Source organism: Vipera ursinii (assembly GCF_947247035.1).
Source record: "Vipera ursinii genome assembly, chromosome: W".
Taxonomy (NCBI): domain Eukaryota; kingdom Metazoa; phylum Chordata; class Lepidosauria; order Squamata; family Viperidae; genus Vipera; species Vipera ursinii.
Window position 1 is genome coordinate 17,693,238 of NC_139522.1, and position 19,986 is coordinate 17,713,223.

Here is a 19,986-nt window from a genome sequence, read left to right on the forward strand (position 1 = left end):
TTCCTGCTTTCTCCTTCTTCTCACCCTTTCTCTCCAGCCACCAGAGAGTTCCAGGCTGCGGCTCTGCATGACTGTTGCATTTCCCTCTCTGGCCCTACCACGTGGTGGAGAGGTTGACTGGGAGCTGGCAGCCGCACGCTCACATCTCCGCGCCTTTCATCCCACAGGCTGGGTGTGCCCTGGGGTGCTAGGCAAGTGAGGAAAGACATGGCAAAGCAGACCCGAAGGAGGAAAACCCCCGCAAAACGGGGCCAGGCATGGGGAGGCTGGCCTGGCAAATCAGAGCGACTTGAGAAGCCCGGCAAAGTGGAGCGTGGCTGGGTGTGACAGGGTTAAGCTTCCAGGATTAAAATAAATAATAGTGGGGATAGTGGACACCCTTGTCTTGTACCTTTTTAAATATTTATTTATTTAATTTATTTATTTAATTAGTTTTCTATACCGCCCTATTCCCGAAGGACTCAGGGCGGTTTACAGGGCAATATTTAAAAGACAATATAAATTAAGATAAAAATAGAATTAAAAAGAATTAAATTAATAATAGCCCAACAATAAAACAATGTTAAAATTTAAAACTAAACCCCCCCTCAGTCCAGGCCGGATAAATCGAAAAGCCAGGTTTTCAGGTCCCGGTGAAACTCTCTGTGAAATCTCCACTCACAATTATTTTAGCTGTTTGTCTATGATAAATTGTTTGGATGATATTCATAAAGTTTTCTCCAAAATCCATATAGTTTAGTTGTTGAACCATAAATTCCCAATTGACATTATCAAAAGCTTTCTGTGCATCTAGAAAGATTAATGCCATTTGTTTCCCTGGATGCATTTCATAATATTCCAGTGTGTTTAAAATCATTCTTAAATTATTCTTTATTTGTCTCTTTGGTAAGAATCCATTTTGATCTGAATATATGAATTCAATCAAAAATCTCTTTAATCTTTTTGCTATTATTGAAGCAAAGATTTTATAATTTATTTTATTTATTTATTTTAATTCCATTTATATCCCGCCCTTCTCCGAAGACTCAGGGCGGCTTACAAGCTTAGTAGTAGCCTTCATTCTATGTATATGCCTGCTTATTAGGGCTTTCACACACACACACCCAAGCGGCATTATTACAAAGTCAGCTTAATTGCCCGCAACAATCCATGTTTAGTACAGATATTGGTCTGTAATTCTTTATCTGGGTCAAGTCTGAGTCTTCTTTGGGTATTAGCATATTAGCTTCTATCCATGTAGTTCATAGTTTGGTCTTTAATAATACTTCATTACACACTTCTTGCATTGGTAAGATTAGTGTCTCTTGTAAATATTTGTAAAATTCTGCCGGTAGCCCATTTGGGCCTGGTGTCTTGTCATTTTTGTCTTTTTATAGCTTCTGTCAACTCCATCACTGTTATTTTTTCCATTTAGCATATTCTTGAAGTTCTCTGAGATTTTTGGTAGCTTAGCATTTTCTATATATTGCCTTATTTTTTCCTGAGGAATTTCTTCTATATTATATAGTGTTTCATAAAATTCTTTATTTTTTATTGCATCGTTTTGACATTGTAAATCACCTCTCACATCTTGTAACTTATGTATCAATTTCTTCTTTCTTTTTTTAGTTTATAAGCCAATAATCTCAGTTTATTGGCATTTTCCAAAAAAATGTTTTGCTCTTTTAATTTGTTGGGCCATTTCTTTATTTATTTATTTATTTAGTTAGTTATATTTATATACCGCCCTATTCCCTGAGGACTCAGGGCGGTTTACAGGGAATTAAAAATCCAAAATACAAAAATTAAGAACCGAATTAAAAAATATTAAATTGACCCTGTACTCAATTAAAAAGAACCCCAAATTAAAAATTTCTCCTCAGTCTGGGCCCGAGAGCTCGAAGAGCCAGGTCTTCAGGCCCCGGCGGAATGATCGGAGGTCGGGGGCAGTTCTCAGCTCCACCGGCAGCTGGTTCCAGAGGGCAGGCGCTCCCACCGAGAAGGCCCTATCCCTGGGTGTCACCCGACGGCAATCTCTTACCGGCGGGACCCTGAGCAGACCCTCCCTGTGGGAGCGCACTGGGCGAAGGGCGTTTGATGCCGGCAGCAGGTGTTCCCTCAGATATCCCGGACCCAGGCCATGTAGGGCTTTATAGGTGATAACCAGCACCTTGAATTTCACCCGGAGGGCAACCGGAAGCCAATGCAGCTCACGGAGTAGAGGTGTTACATGGGAGTATCGGGAAACCCCCATTACAACTCGCGCGGCCGCATTCTGCACCAGTTGAAGCCTCCGAGTGGTCTTCAAGGGCAGCCCCATGTAGAGAGCGTTACAGTAGTCCAAACGGGAGGTCACAAGCGCGTGAGTAACTGTGCGTAGGGCGTCTCGGTCCAGATAGGGACGCAACTGGTGCACCAGGCGAACCTGAGCAAAAGCCCCCCTGGTCACGGCTCCTATATGGTCTTCGAAATTGAGCCGTGAATCCAGGAGGACGCCCAAGTTGCGAGCCCTATCGACGGGGGGTAACACCTCACCCCCCATCATTAAGGATGGAATAACTTGGTTAACCCGAGATGCCGATATGCACAGCCACTCAGTCTTGGCGGGATTGAGACGAAGCCTGTTTCTCCCCATCCAGACCCGAACCGCCTCCAGGCACCGGGACATCATGGAGAGGGCATCACTGGGTTGGTTCGGGGTGGAAAGAAAAAGTTGGGTATCATCAGCGTACTGATGATACCCCACCCCAAAACCACGAATGATATCGCCCAGCGGCTTCATATAGATGTTGAACAGGAGAGGCGAGAGAACCGACCCCTGAGGAACTCCACAAATGAGAGACCTCGGGGCGGATCTCTGCCCCCCTGTCAACACCGACTGCGAGCGGCCCTGGAGGTAGGAGGAGAACCATAGTAGAACGGTGCCTCCCACTCCCAGCCCCCTGAGACGCCGCAGTAGGATACCATGGACGATGGTATCGAACGCCGCTGAGAGATCTAATAGGACCAGGACAGAGGAGCAACCCCTGTCCCTAGCCCTCCAGAGATCATTCACCAGCGCGACCAATGCCGTCTCCATGCTGTGTCCAGGCCTGAAGCCCGATTGGTACGGGTCCAGATAATCAGTTTCCTCCAGGAACAGAGGGAGCTGATGCGCCACCACGCTCTCAACAACCTTCGCCAGAAAGCGAAGGTTGGAGACTGGACGGTAGTTGTTTAAAACAGCCGGGTCCAAAGCAGGCTTCTTGAGAAGGGGTCTCACCACCGCCTCCTTCAAGGCGGCAGGAAAGACACCCTCCTTCAAGGAAGCAGTTATTACTGCATGGAACCAGCCTCGTGTTCCTTCCCGAGCCGCATAAGCTAGCCAGGAGGGGCACGGATCCAACAAACAGGTGGTGGTGCTCAGTCTCCCCATGATCCTGTCCACATCATCAGGGGAAACAGGGTCGAACTCATTCCAGATAACGTGCTCAAGACCGCCTGATTCCTCCACATTAGACTCTGCCCAGTCAGAGTCCAAGCCAGTCCGGATCCGAGCAATTTTGTCCGCCAGATGATGACTAAACTCCTCGGCTCGTCCCTGCAAGGGATCCTCTCTCACCTCTCACCTTCTTCAGCTTCTATTAAATTTAATTTGTGTTTTATTATCTCCATTTGTTTTTTAAGAGTTTTCTTTGTGGACTTCTTTGTAATTCTAATTTTGTTAGTTCTTCTTTTAGCTTAGTTTGTTGTTTTTTTTGTCTTTCATCTTTTTCGCCATATAAATTATAGTTAATCCTCAAAAATATGCTTTGGCTGTGTCCCAGACATTTTGGAGTGATGTATCTTCTTTCTTGTTTTCTTTGAAAAAGAATTTGAAGAAAAATTTCATTTCCTTTACAGTTTTTTATATAAATTCTTTCTTTTTCAACAAAGATTGGCTTAATGTCCATCTTATTTTTTTCTTTGTTCCTCTCCATGTCATCTTTATTGGATTATGGTCCGCCCATATTTTAGTTTCTATGTTAATCTCTTGTATGTCCCTTCTTAATTCAGGAGATATCCATATCATGTCAATTCTGGACCATGATTTTTGGCTATTTGAATAAAATGTATATTGAGATTTCTTAGGATTTATTTCTCTCCATATGTCCTGTATACAAATCTCTTCTGCCATTTTAAAAAAGGCCTTAGGCAAAATGTTCCTTCCTTTTCCCCCTATTTTACTACTTCTATAATCTAACTTTCCATCTACAATTGCATTAAAATCTCCTACTAAACAAATATTTTGGTACTCCATTTCTACTATTTTCTTACGTAGTCTTTGATAAAATTATTCGTTTATTATTTGGTGCATAAATTGCTACCATCAATGTCTGCTTTTGTTTTATCATTATTTCTACCATTAATATTCTTCCTTCTTCGTCCAAGTAGATTTGTTTGGAGTTGTTTCTTTGATATATAGAGCTAGTCCTCTTTTCTTTTGTTGTGCTAGTGAGAAATAAAGTTTCCCAATTTTCGGGCATTCCAGAAATTTATAATGTTTATTTATTTAGATTTATTTATTTATTTAGATTTATATACCGCCCTTTCCCGAAGGACTCAGGGCGGTTTACAGGGCATTTAAAAAACAGTCAATACAAACGTTAAAACAAATTAAAAGAGATTAAATAGAACCCTGAGAAAATAAAAAACCCAGTTAATATTAAAATTAAAAATATTCTCAGCCTGGGCCAGAGAGCTCGAAGAGCCAGGTCTTCAGGTCCCGGCGGAATGAACGGAGGTTGGGGGCAGTCCTAAGCTCCGCAGGCAGCTGGTTCCACAGGGCAGGCGCACCCACTGAGAAGGCCCTACCCCTGGGTGTTACCCGCCGGCAGTCTTTAACCGGCGGCACCCTGAGAAGACCCTCCCTGTGGGAGCGCACTGGATGAAGGGAACCTGATGCTGGCAGCAGGTGTTCCCTCAAATATCCCGGACCCTCGCCATTTATGGCTTTATAGGTCATCACCAGCACCTTGAATCTCACCCGAAGGGCAACTGGAAGCCAATGCAGCTCGCGGAGTAGAGGTGTTACATGGGAGTATCGGGAGACCCCCATCACGATGTTGTCAATATGACAATGACAATGTTGTCAATATGATGGAGAGACTATATCCATTTTTAATTTTTGTAATCATGTAGAGGTTTTTTTTCCTTTTTAAGGGGGAGTTCAGTCCATTCATATTCATTGAGAGCATCCCATTCTCTTTTTCCATCTTCTTCAGTTATATTTATATTTTATTCTCCTAGTTGTTCTAGTCTGTCTCTATTCTTTCCCTTTAGCCCCTTCTTTTTGAATTGTAATTTCTCTTTCTTCATCTTCTCTTTGTTTGGCCGCCCCTTCTAGTGCTGTCTCTTCCTGTTTTCTAAATTCCCCTTCTGGTTGAAGTTCTGGGTTTCCTTCTTTGAGAAAAGCTCTATATCTGTCATAAATTCTCTTGCTTTAAAGATGGAATCCAATCTGTATCTTTTTGTGTCCCAATTGATTAGTATTTCTTCTGGCATCAGCCATCTAAAAGTCACTCCTTTCTTAGTTTTTTGGTCAAAAATTGATATTCTCTTTGTGAATCCCTTATCCTCCTAGGTACCTGCTTCAAAATCACAATTTTTTCCCCTTATATTGCAATGGGTTATCTCTCACTCTTCTCAATGTCTCATCTCTTATTGATCTTTTGACAAATCTGACATGAATCTCTCTGGGGACTTTATTTCTTCTTGTGTAACTTGAGTTAACTCTAAATATTTGGTCTATCTCTCCCTCCATTTCCTGCTTCCCCACTTCCAGCACTCCTGCCAACAGTTCTATCATCAAATCAGCAAGATCTTCTTCCTTGTCTTCCATTATGTTCTGAAATCTTAAAAAATAAGATGTCTTTTCCATTTCTAAAACCGCTACTGAATCCTATAATTCTCTATTTGCCTGCATCAATCTTTGGTTTTCATCTTTTATTTCTTCCATCTTTTGATTGCTTTCTACTGATTTGTCTTCAATTGTCTGGATCCTTTGCTCATTCTTTGAAATCTTCTGTTGAAAGTTTTCCAGCTGGGATTTCAAATCATGGATTTCTTCCTTCATTTTATCAGTTATCTTTTGTTTCTTCATGATTTCTCTTTGTGTCTTCTTTATATGAAGTAATTGCCTCCTGAATTAATTGCAATGTGGTTTGCATTTCCTTCTGAAAAGTGTTAGCTTTTTCTTGCTGTAACATTGCATCAATTGATCTCTGATACACAGGACTGGGGGTAGTACAAGATGGATCTGAGGATGGTTTTTTTGCTAGCTTTAGCTAAGTTAGAAACACTCATTTTTGTTCCCACCCTCCAAAGCTTTCTCAGTTCTAATATATACCCATTTCATCAACTTTATGCAAAACCTCCAATCTTACAATCAATATTACCATATAACCTTTAAGTTTGTCTCCAATAAGTCTTGTAGTCTTTGTCTGTAGCCTCTTATAATCCAATAGACTCCCACACACAGGGGGAAGCAGGAAGAAGAAAATCTTCTAGTCCACTTCTGTCTTTCAGTCCCAGCTTCAAACAATTGTCCAAAGGTCCAAAGCTGTCACTCTGCCCAGATTTGTAATCCAAAAGGTCCTGAATATAGGGTTAATAATCCATAAGAGCTCCCCCAAATGTGGTCGCCAAGAGTCAAATTTCCACTGTCTCTGAATAGTTTTTGAACGTAGAAATCTATTATCCAGTACACTCCCCACCACAAAGGGAGGCAATAGCAGAAAAGAATTTATAATCCACTTTTGAGTTTGTCTTTCACCAACTCCACAGAGTTGCTCAAAAGTCCAAGAATCCAAAACAGCTGAGGTTTGTACTCCTCAAGGTCTTGCTATTCCAAATTAGTACTCCACAAGGCCTCTTCCAAAGAAAATAGCCAAGAATCCAATTTCCTCCCTATCTAGGTAATTCTTGACACTGCAGCACAAGTAGTATTTGTAATCCAGGAAAGCCAGATGGCTTTAAAATAGTTTATAGTTATAATCCTTCATGCAGAAAAAACAGCCCAAACAGTTTTTTCTCTGTTTTCCATCTGCAATCTGCAAGGCTGAGAAGTTCAGACACATCAAAGAGTCTAGTATGCTATCTCTGTCTGGGCTTCAAACCAAGGTCATTTCTTCCAGGCCAAATAAAAAACAAAATCTTGGTGCTGTTCCTTTTTTCCACCACTAGATGGCATGAAAGGTCTATCTTCAGCCAGGACTTATTTCTTGAAAGCTCTGTTTGATACTTTTTCCAAAAAAAGGAAAAAGAAAATAACAAAGTTTTCAAAGTCTTTTAGATCACCCAAATTTTTCAATCTTACAACTTTAAATTGTTCCCAAGTTAGTTTTGTGATCTATCTTCTTTTCTCCCAAAGGTTTTGAGCCGCCACTATTCTTTTAGTGGGAGGGGTGCCAGAGAAGAAATCCCCCCCACCTTCTTGCTTCTGGGAGCCTTGCTTTTGGGAATTTTTTTAAAAAAGAAAGGTTTTTACAATTATAGAGCAGGAAGGTTGATCTCACCCAGTTCCAGACATGATGCTTTTTCTGCTTGGTCGTGCTTTTTCCCCCCTAGCTGTCAGTAGCTTCCGACTGGCTGCTTGCTTGTAGCCAGTCTTTCGCCTGTTGGTTCAGAGGGCTTCCTCAGATCAAGCAGTTCAGCCACCTCCTCCCTGTGATCGACAAGGGTCCCCTCCTTTTTTTATAATATTTTATTGGTTTTCCAGTTTTACATTTAAGTATTTAAAAAGCAACGTGGTGGCGGGGTTAAACAATAATTCAATAACAAAATCTTTAGTACAAATCTCAGGTTACATCATCAAATATTTCTTCTCTTTTTCCCTTAACATTTACTATCTCATATTCAAGCTAGTACTTGAATAATTATAATTATATCAACTCAATGAAAACATCATTATTACATTTATCAATACATTTTAGCTTCTAAATATTTTAATTAATCTTCGTAAAACAATCCATGTCCTGTTGTTAATTTTTACTTAATTTTTAATTTCTCATAAATATTCCAATCAACCTTTAATATTCATAATTTTCAAACTTTGGGTAACCAAGGTTTCCCTTATCTCACTTCATAAGAAACTGTACACATTTTACCTTTTTAAATGTAATCTTGTTCTATTTCCTAAAAAAATTCTATTTCCCACCATATTAAATCTTCTACTTAATAATAAAATATCTCCTTTTAATAGATCAAAACCATTATATATATTGCCTGGGTCAGTCAATAAATCAAACATATTCCTGATAGTTAATTTTCATTTCACTTTTAAATCTAATTTTTCAATATTAAACAAATCAAATCCTTATTTTCCACTAATTTCCAACTATTTTGAACCTAATAACCCAAATTCCCCTCGTCTCAACATCTCCTTTTAACTCTCTAATTGACAATATAAAGTCCCCTCTAATAAATCAAAACCCCAATTTTCAACCTTATTCTACCTTTCTTCCTTTGCCAACTAGGCTTCCATATCAACGCTTTTAGGTCATCAAATAAATCTCCCTCCATTTTTATATGTTATTTGAATCAAAGAAGACCATTTAATTGCCAGTTTTCTGGAAGGACTGGCCCATTTGTATTCGTTAAATTGTTGCCCTGTGATTCCAGTTCCCCATATTTGCTCTTGTATATTTGTCTTCAATTCAATCTGTTCTTCTTCTTTCTGAAATTTCTTCTGGTTTGTATAGAAAGTCATTTCCATTTTCAATATTGTCACTTCCTTGTCTGGATTATCCATCAGCTGTACTTATTGGTCATTTGAGTCCTCTGTCTTAATATTTAGCTGTTCCACTTCTTCTGCTGTCTTCTGCATTGTTGATTCTTTAGTTGCAATCAAAATTTGGCTTTGTGCATCTAAGCTGGCATCTTGGTATTTTATTTTAGGTCTCAAATTTTGTCACAAGCTGCAAGGATGGTTTCATGTATTGGTTTTAGCATGGAGAGGATTTTTTGCTGCTCTTCATCCATCTCTTTTGCATATTTGTAAACAGTCTTTCTAGTAGAAGTTGTTTGTTAAACAAGAATCAGTAAGGGTTTACATTCACAGTTTAGGTAGGCCAGTTTCACTGCCCAGCTGTTCTCTTACAGTTGGATAGTGACAAGGTCAAGACAGTCTTATCTAGGTCTCGGCTGTGAGCCAAGTCTTCTTCCATTATAGTATATTAAAATGAAAGCTTGAGTCAAAGAATCCACTAAGTAAGGAGCTGAGTTTCTTGCAGCTGGTGTCTCAAGGTTATTTATTATCTATTTTCAAAGCTGTCAACAAGTCTCTCTTAAACAATAGCAGGTTACAATCTCAATTTTAGCCACCAGATGTCACCCCAGAGTTATTTGGATCTATTCAGTTTTTTCTTCTATTTTAAAAGAAAAAAAAACCCAGTTCTTCATCAAAAATAGTGAGTAAAAATCAGAGAAAAATAAAAAGTAGTTACAAATCTTATAATCCACTAATTTTAGGAAGTAAAGTTCCAATTAGGATCCCAATAGTTTTCCAACGTTTTAAACTCCCCTGGGTAATTAATCGCCTGTTTCTGGAGGGAGGGCTAAAATCCCCCTTCCGTCACCACAGGGGGAAAGTACTTTAGCAGCTTATGAAGGTAAGTAATTAATTAGGGTGTAAGAGAAGTAGATCTCACCCAGTCTCTTGCGCACTGCTTTAAAGTTGCCAGATGGTAGATGTGACTTTGGCTGTTAGCAGACTAGGGACGAGCCATATTTCTATGGCCGATCCTTTCGTCCACCGGTTTGGAGGGAATCGCCGGCTCTAACGGGACAGTTGCTGCTCTCCCGCAATCCAGTAAAAGCCCCTCCTTGCTGGTCACCTCTTCGGGGTGAGTTTCGGCCCTTTTCAGGGCCCCCCAGTGATCTGAAACTGAATGGGGGAGAGCAAGTCTCCCAGCTGTCCATGGCGGCCGCACGACAAACCCTTTCCAACAATAATTTTCATCAACACATATACGTCTTCTAATTCTGACATTTCATCTGTGGTTATCTTGTATCTAACTGCAAACTGCAGTTTCACTGTCACTCACTTACGCCTGCAACTAACCTAGCATTTCAGAGGTCAGTGGGACTGTATTGCCCCCTTTTCCTCATTTCCACACTTCTCTTCACCTAGCCAAAGTGCAGGGCTTACTAGTAACTAGGCTTGCTATGTAATATCTTGTTTCCAATGGCACTGGGAGCAGTGTCTCATACCTATTAAGTTTAATTTCTACATCCATAAACAAAATATAGGAAGAAGCTACAGCAAGGATGAATGACCTGTGTTTATCTAATTATTGCTGAACTCCCAGAAGCCCAGCCAGTATGGCTAATGAGGAATGAGGGTAGGTGTAGTTCAGCAACTTCTAGACTACAAAGAAGATACAAAGGCATAAGTTACATGCCAATTGCACACACTTTAATGTGGGTTGTTCAGTTTTGGTCTCAATGGTTGTCAACTCAACCATTGTGGCTTGTAAACTATGACTTAAGACTTAATGTGCAGCTTGAACCCATCTGATTAAGTCTATTCAATAAACCATAAATAAACCGTGGGTTAGTGTAACATGTAAACTTACTCAGATACACTCTTTATGATACAATCACAGCATTTATACCCTTTTTGAGTCAAAAACCTCAATATAACACTGCTGGATCATGTTTAAATCCAACATTCTTTATCACAGTTGGCCTACTGGATGCAACTGGAAAGATCATAAGCTTGGAGAGTGATAATCCTCTTTCACTGTTGCTTCCCAGCAACCATTATATAAGGCAGCTGCCTAGGATTCAGGTAGTGAAGAAATAAATAGTAGTAGCCACTGATAGCTTGTTGCTCCATAAACCTGTCCAGTCCCTTTTTAAAACTCCAAGTTGGCTGCCTGTCTCCCATAATGCTCCATTAATGTTAAACAACACTCTTTCTTTATATTCCAGTCCCCTAATCATTTTAGTTGCCTATTTTTTGCAACTTTACTAACTCTGTAGCATCCCTAAGGTGTAGTGACCAGAACTGTACAAAGTGCAACCACAGATCTGAGAATTTGGTCTATTTATAACAACAGCATTCTACTTTGACACTTTAATAAACTATCCTGTGACTCAAGACCTTTTCTTGATCAGTTACTGCTACTTGTCAAGTTTATCCAGTTTGCTGATGAACCTCTGGTAACAATACTGTCAGAGGCTTTTAAAAAGTCAAAATATTCTGTATCTGCTAGGTCACCCTTGTCAAAATGCTTGTTGGTGCATCCTAAAATCTACAGTACTGTACAAAAGTTTTAGGCAGTTGTGCAAAAATGCTGTAAATTAAGAATGCTTTCAGAAATAGAAGTGTTAATAGTTTGTTGTTGTTGTTGTTAGCTGCGAAGTCGCGTCCGACCCATCGCGACCCTATGGACAACGTTCCTCCAGGCCTTCCTGTCCTCTACCATCTTCTGGACTCCTTTTAAGCTCACGCCTACTGCTTCATTGACTCCATCCAGCCACCTCATTCTCTGTCGTCCCCTTCTTCTATTGCCCTCAATCTTTCTCAGCATTAGGCTCTTCTCCAGTGAGTCCTTCCTTCTCATTAGGTGGCCAAAGTATTTGAGTTTTAGCTTCAGGATCTGGCCTTCTAAAGAACAGTCAGGGTTGATCTCCTCTAGGACTGACTGGTTTGATCGCCTTGCAGTTCAACGGACTCGCAGGAGTCTTCTCCAGCACCATAGTTCAAAGGCCTCAATTCTTTGGCGTTCAGCCTTTTTCATGGTCCAACTTTCACTGCCATACATTGCAACTGGGAAGACCATAGCCTTGACTATACGCACTTTTGGTTTTTTTTGTTTTTTTATTGAAAAGTTTTACAAAGTTTTAATGAAAAAAAACCCTCCCCACCAACCCTCCCCCTTTCCCTCCCCCCCCGGACTTCCCAAAGCAGAATACAGGGTATTACATATAGCAATCTTAAGCAAACATATGCTAAATATCTAATACGTTAACAAACCTTCCACCCTTTAACTCCCTTATAACAAAACTAAAATAATTATAATAACACTTCTATAATTATTAAAAATTATTCATATGCTATTTGAAACTTTCTAGTCCCATATTTGTTTTGAATATAATCAATCCATCTTTTCCATTCCAAAATATATTTTTCTTGTGACTGGTCTTTCAAATATGCTGAAACTTTTGCCATTTCAGCTACTCCCGTTACTTTAAGTATCCATTGTTCTACTGTAGGTAAATCGTCTTTCTTCCAATATTGCGCCACCAACAATCTGGCTGCCGTTATTAAATGTAACATTAATTTAGTTTCTATAACAGTACAATCCGGAATAATCCCCAATAAAAATAACTGCGGGGTAAATCTTATTTTTTTCTTAAAAACTTTCTGAAAAATCCACCATATTTTTATCCAAAAAGCTTTAACATTTTTACATGTCCACCATATATGATAATAAGTTGCCTCTTCATTACCACATCTCCAACACTTAGGTGGTTGATTTGGATACATACATGCTAACTTTTTAGGATCTAAATGCCATCTATAAAACATCTTATAAAAATTCTCTCTTAGGTTTTGTGCTTGTGTAAACTTTACATTTCTAACCCAAATTTCTTCCCAAGTATCCATCATTATGGGCTCTTGAATATTCTGAGCCCATTTTATCATACAATCTTTAACTAACTCTGATTCTGAATCAATTTCTATAAGAGCATTATATAATCTTTTTATATGCGATTGACTTTGATCTCTAATTTGCTTTATCAAATTTTCATCAACTTTTATTATACCAATTTTCTGATCTTCCTTCCATCTAGCTTGTAATTGTATAAACTGAAACCAAGTCTGTACTATCTTTTCTTCCTTTAAAACATTTAAAGGTTTCAATTTCAAAATATTCCCTTCCATCCTAAGAAGTTCTTTACAAGTAATTACATCTTGTTTCTGCTCCACGTTTATATTTCCTATTGCATGTCTAGGTATTGCTCATATAGGTATTTTATTATTTAATATATATTGGTACTTTTTCCAAACTCGGAACAAAGTGTTCCTTAAAATATGAATCTTAAAAATATTATCCACTTTTTTGTCATAAAATAAATACACATGCCATCCATACAATAAATCATACCCCTCAATATTCAATATTCTTTCATTTGTTAAAATGAACCAATCACTAATTGTTGATAACACAACTGCATCATAATATAATCTCAAATTGGGCATCTTCAAACCCCCTCTCTCACGTGCATCTTGCATTATTTTAAGCTTTACTCTCGGTCTTTTCCCTGCCCAGATAAATTTATTAATACCTTTTTGCCACTCATTTAAATTTACATCTTTCTTAAGTATTGGTATCATTTGAAACAAAAATAAAAATTTTGGTAAAACATTCATCTTCACAGCTGCTATTCTCCCCAACCAGGACAATTGTAATTTTTCCCAACTGTTAATCTCCTTTTGTACTTTTTGCCATAACAATTCATAATTGTTTTTATATAATTTCACATTCGATGCTGTGATATATACCCCCAAGTATTTAACCTTCTTTACTATTTCAAATCCTGTTGATTTTTCTAACGCTTCTCTTTGTTTTATGGTCATATTTTTTGTTAATATTTTAGTTTTTTGCTTATTAACTTTAAATCCAGAGACTTGTCCATATTGTGTTATCACATCCAATAGTTCTAAAACCGATTGAGTAGGTTGACTTAAAGTAACAACCAAGTCATCTGCAAACGCTCTCAATCTGTAATCTTGATGCCTAATTTTAATTCCCTTTATCTTATTTGATTCACGTATTTTAATCAATAATATTTCCAGTGATAGAACAAACAACAATGGTGATAAAGGGCATCCCTGCCTTGTTCCTTTTTCAATTTTACAAATTTCTGTTAGATTACCGTTAACAATTATTTGTGCCGTTTGCTTTTGATATATTGCTTTAATAGCCTGTAAAAAATAATCCCCAAATTCCATCTTTTCTATTACTTTCAATAAAAATTGCCAATTCAATTGATCAAAAGCCTTCTTTGCATCTAAAAATATCAATGCGGCAGAGACTTGGTTGTCTCTTTCTAAATATTCCAATAAGTTAACAATTTGTCTTACATTATACTTCATTTGTCTACCAGTTATAAACCCCGATTGATCATTACGTATCACTTGTTGTATTATATTCATTATTCCATTTGCCAAAACTTTAGCAAATATCTTATAATCAGTGTTTAAAAGAGATATTGGTCTATAATTCTTTGGTTGACTAAGATCTTGATCCTCCTTTCGAATCAATGTTATAAAACCTGTTCTCCATGATGGGGGCACTACTCCTCCAAGTTGAATTGTTCTAAATAGGTCTTTCAAAGGCTCCACCATTTCTGACTGCAAATTTTTATAATAACTAGCTGTCAATCCATCTGTCCCTGGTGATTTACCCAATTTCAACTGTTTAATTGCTAAAACAATCTCTTCAAAACTTATTAACTGATTCATTCCATCCCGCTGTTCTTGAGTAACCTTAGGAATTTTCACCTCTTGTAAATATTTATCTATATCTATACTTTGAATTCCCCTTCATGGATTACTGCCTTGTCGTGGCGAAGGGGCTTGCGTAATTCAATGAAGCTATGAGCTATGCCGTGCAGGGCCACCCAAGACGGAAAGGTCATAGCAGAGAGTTCTGACAAAACGTGATCCACTGGAGAAGGAAATGGCAAACCACTCCAGTATCTTTGCCATGAAAACCCTATGGACAGTACCAAAAGGCAAAACGATATGACGCTGGAAGATGAGCCCCTCAGGTCGGAAGGCGTCCAATATGCTACTGGGGAAGAGCAGAGGGCTAGTACTAGTAGCGCCAGAAAGAATGAAGCGACTGGGCCAAAGCCAAAAGGACGCTCAGCTGTGGATATGTCTGGTGGTGAAAGGAAAGTCCGATGCTGTAAAGATTCTTTCTCCATAGGAACCTGGAATGTAAGATCCATGAATCAAGGAAAGCTGGACGTGGTCAAACAAGAGATGACAAGGCTAAACATCGACATCTTAGGTATCAGCAAACTAAAATGGACAGGAATGGGTGAATTTAATTCAGATGACCATCAGGTATACTACTGCGGGCAAGAATCCCTCAGAAGAAATGGAGTAGCCTTCATAGTCAATAAAAAAGTAGGAAAAGCAATACTGGGATACAATCCTCAAAATGACAGAATGATCTCAGTTCGAATCCAAGGCAAACCATTCAATATCACAGTAGTCTAAGTCTATGTGCCAACCACCAGTGCTGAAGAGGATGAAATTGACCGGTTCTATGAAGCCCTACAGCACCTTATAGAACTAACACCAAAAAATGATGTCCTTATCATCATGGGAGATTGGAATGCTAAAGTAGGAAGCCAAAAGATAACCGGAATAACAGGCAAGTTTGGCCTTGGAGTACAAAATGAAGCAGGGCACAGGTTGATAGAATTTTGTCAAGAGAATATGATGGTCATAGCAAACACTCTTTTCCAACAACCCAAGAGACGGCTTTACACATGGACATCACCAGACGGTCAACACAGAAATCAGATTGACTATATGCTCTGCAGCCAAAGATGGAGAAGCTCTATACAGTCAGTAAAAACAAGACCAGGAGCTGACTGTGGCTCAGACCATGAACTTCTTGTTGCAAAGTTTAGGCTTAAATTAAAGAAAGTAGGGAAAAGCGGTAGGCCAGTCAGGTATGAATTAAATCATATCCCTGTTCAATATACAGTAGAGGTGACAAATAGATTTTAGGAATTAGATTTGATAGAGTGCCTGAAGAACTATGGACAGAGGTTCGCAACATTGTACAACAGGTAGCAACCAAAATCATCCCAAAGAAAAAGAAATGCAAGAAAGCAAAATGGCTGTCTGAGGAAGCTTTGCAAATAGCTGAGGAAAGGAGGGAAGCGAAAGGCAAGGGAGAAAAAGAAAGATATGCCCAATTAAATGCAGAATTCCAAAGAATAGCTAGAAGAGATAAGAATGCCTTCTTAAATGAACAATGCAAAGAAATAGAAGAAAACAATAGAATAGGGAGGACCAGAGATCTTTTCAAGAAAATTGGAGAGATGAAGGGAACGTTTCATGCAAAAATGGGCATGATAAAGGACCAAAATGGCAGGGACCTAACAGAGGCAGAAGAGATTAAGAAGAGGTGGCAAAATTACACAGAAGAACTATACAAGAATGAGCTTAATGTCCCTGATAATCACAATGAGGTGGTCACTGACCTCGAGCCAGACATCCTAGAATGTGAAGTGAAGTGGGCCTTAGAAAAGCTGAGCAACAACAAAGCTAGTGGAGGTAACAGTATTCCAGCTGAGCTATTCAAAATCTTAAAAGATGATGCAGTAAAGGTGCTACACTCAATTTCCCAGCAAATTTGGAAAACTCAACAGTGGCCACAGGATTGGAAAAGATCAGTTTACATTCCAATTCCAAAGAAAGACAGTGCCAAAGAATGTTCAAACTATCGCACCATTGCACTCATTTCTCATGCTAGTAAAGTTATGCTAAAAATCCTACAAGCTAGACTCCAGCAGTATGTGGATCGAGAACTACCAGAAGTACAGGCAGGATTTCGAAGAGGCAGAGGAACTAGAGATCAAATTGCTAACATACGCTGGATCATGGAGAAAGCTAGAGAGTTCCAGAAAAACATCTACTTCTGCTTCATTGACTATGCTAAAGCCTTTGATTGTGTGGATCATAACAAACTGTGGCAAGTTCTTAAAGAGATGGGCATACCAGACCATCTTATTTGTCTCTTGAGAAACCTATATGCAGGCCAAGAAGCAACAGTGAGAACTGGACACGGAACAACTGATCGGTTCAAAATTGGGAAAGGAGTCCGGCAAGGCTGTATACTGTCGCCTTTCCTATTTAACTTATATGCAGAGCACATCAACATCAACTTTAACTTATATGCAGAGCATGACAAGACTGAGTGGCTGTGTGTACCGGCATCACGGGATATTCAGGATATCCCACCCCTCACTATGGGGGGTGAGTCATTACCTCCTGTAGATAGGGCTCGCAACTTGGGAGTCCTCCTAGATTCACAGCTCTCCCTAGAAGACCATATAGTAGCTGTGACTAGGGGGGCCTTCGCCCAGGTTCGCCTGGTGCGCCAGTTGCGGCCCTATCTAGACCGGGATGCCTTACGTACGGTCACTCATGCGCTCGTGACCTCTCGTCTTGATTACTGCAACACCCTCTACATGGGGCTACCCTTGAAGACCACTCGGAGGCTCCAACTGGTACAGAATGCAGCCGCGAGAGTTGTATTGGGAGTTTCCCGATACTCCCATGTCACACCTTTGCTCTGCGAGCTGCATTGGCTACCAGTTGTCTTCCGGGTGAGGTTCAAGGTGTTAGTAATGACCTACAAAGCCCTTCATGGCATGGGTCTGGAATACCTTGGGGAGCACCTGCAGCCGGCGTCAACTTCCCTCCGCCCAGTACGCTCCCACAGAGAGGACCTCCTCAGGGTGCCATCGGTCAAAGAATGCCGACTGGTGGCCCCCAGTGGGAGGGCGTTCTCTGTGGGTGCACCGGATTTATGGAACCATCTTCCGGTCGAGCTCCGGATGGCGCCCGATCTCCGCTCCTTCCGGCGCAATCTTAAAACCCATCTCTTTAAACAAGCTGGCCTGGCCTGATGGGACGGGGTGGGATTTTTATAAATGAACTTCAATTTTAATCTGTATTAATTTATTATGGGCATTGTTTAATCACGTTTTAATAATTTTTAATTTTTGTATCTAGTTTTTATATATTGCCCTGTTCACCGCCCTGAGTCCTCTGGGAGAAGGGCGGTATATAAATTAAATAAATAAATAAATAATCATGAGAAAGGCAGGGCTAGATGAATCAAAAGTTGGAATTAAGATTGCCGGAAGAAACATCAACAACCTAAGATATGCAGATGATACCACTCTAATGGCAGAAAGTGAAGAGGAACTAAAGAGCCTCTTGTTGCGAGTGAAGAAGGAGACTGCAAAACCTGGGTTGAAACTAAACATTAAGAAAACCAAGATCATGGCATCTGGCCCTCTCAATTCCTGGCAAATAGATGGGGAAGAAATGGAGGTAGTGACAGATTTTCTTTTCCTGGGCTCCAAGATCACTGCAGATGGGGACTGTAGCCAAGAAATTAAAAGACGCTTGCTCCTGGGGAGGAAAGCCATGGCAAATCTAGACAGCACACTAAAAAGCAGAGATATCACCCTGTCAACAAAAGTGCATATAGTCAAGGCTATGGTCTTCCCAGTTGCAATGTATGGCAGTGAAAGCTGGACCATAAGAAAGGCTGAGCGCCAAAGAATTGAAGCCTTTGAACTATGGTGCTGGAGAAGACTCCTGCGAGTCCCTTGGACTGCAAGGCGATCAAACCGGTCAGTCCTAGAGGAGATCAATCCTGACTGCTCTTTAGAAGGCCAGATCCTGAAGCTAAAACTCAAATACTTTGGCCACCTAATGAGAAGGAAGGACTCACTGGAGAAGAGCCTAATGCTGGGAAAGATTGAAGGCAATTGAAGAAGGGGACGACAGAGAATGAGGTGGCTGGATGGAGTCACTGAAGCAGTAGGCGTGAGCTTAAATGGACTCCAGAAGATGGTAGAGGACAGGAAGGCCTGGAGGAACATTGTCCATAGGGTCGCGATGGGTCGGACACGACTACGCAACTAACAACAACAAATACTTTGAATTGTGTCACTTGCATATAATTTAGAATAAAATTCTGAAAATACCTTTCTGATAATATCCTGTTGATAAACCTTTTTGCCTTTATATTCTATTTTCTCTATTATCCGAGACTTTTCTTTTTTCCTTAACAAGTAAGCTAACCATCTACCTGCCTTACTAGCGTTATAAAAAGTATTATGTTTAGAGTATCGTATATTAGTTGCCACCTGGTCTGCCATCAACATATTAAACTGCCCTTTCAGTAAGTTAATTGTTTCTTTCACTTTATCAGCTGGGTTCAAGATAAGTAACCTCTCCTTCATCTTTATTTCCTCTTCTAACTCTTTTCGCTTTTGTTCCTTTTTGCGTCTATACTTGTTATTCAAATGTATTAGGACTCCTCTCATATAAGCTTTACTTGCATCCCAGACCATTTCAATCGAGGTGCCCTTATGCATATTCATTACAAAAAAATCTTTCATCTGTTTTCTACATTCATTCACAATTTCATCATATCTAAACAAATTTTCATTTAATCTCCAAGGTCTTCTATCCCTTTTCTCTTGAACCAGTTCCATCCAGACTGGACTGTGATCTGTTAATGTTCTTGGGCATATCTTAATTCTCTTCACCCTGGAAAGAAAATAATTGGTAATTAGTATAAAATCAATCCTTGAAAAAGATTGGTGCCTATCTGAAAAAAATGTAAAATCCCTCTCTTCCAAATTTCGCTCTCTCCAAATGTCTCTCAATTCCAGGTCGTCCATAAGCTCAAAAAAAGATCTAGGTAGTTTCGCACGGTTTGATATTCCATTAGAAGACCTTTTTTTGTCTTTTCCTGTGTCCAAATCTCCATTCCAATCTCCCATTAAAATGCAAGATTTATAATGCCATTGGGTTATTGTCATGTAAAAATCTGTAAAATTTTTCTTGATGTTGATTTGATGCATATATTCCAACCAAAAGTATTATCTTTCCTTCTATTATAAGTTCAATTGCAATAAATCGTCCTTGTGCATCTGCCTCAATTAATTTAGCAATTAAATCTTTGTTTAAACATATAACTACTCCATTCTTCTTATCCGGGGCAGATGCAACAAAATGTGTTCCTAATCTAGAATTTATCAAATACTTTTGGTCTGCTACTCTAATATGTGTCTCTTGCAAACAAATAACATCATTTTTATATTGTTTCAAATAATAAAATATTTTCTTCCTCTTTTGTGGTGAATTTAAGCCATTAACATTCCAGGTTAGAAACTTGGTCGCCATCTTTCGCGACTAGAAGC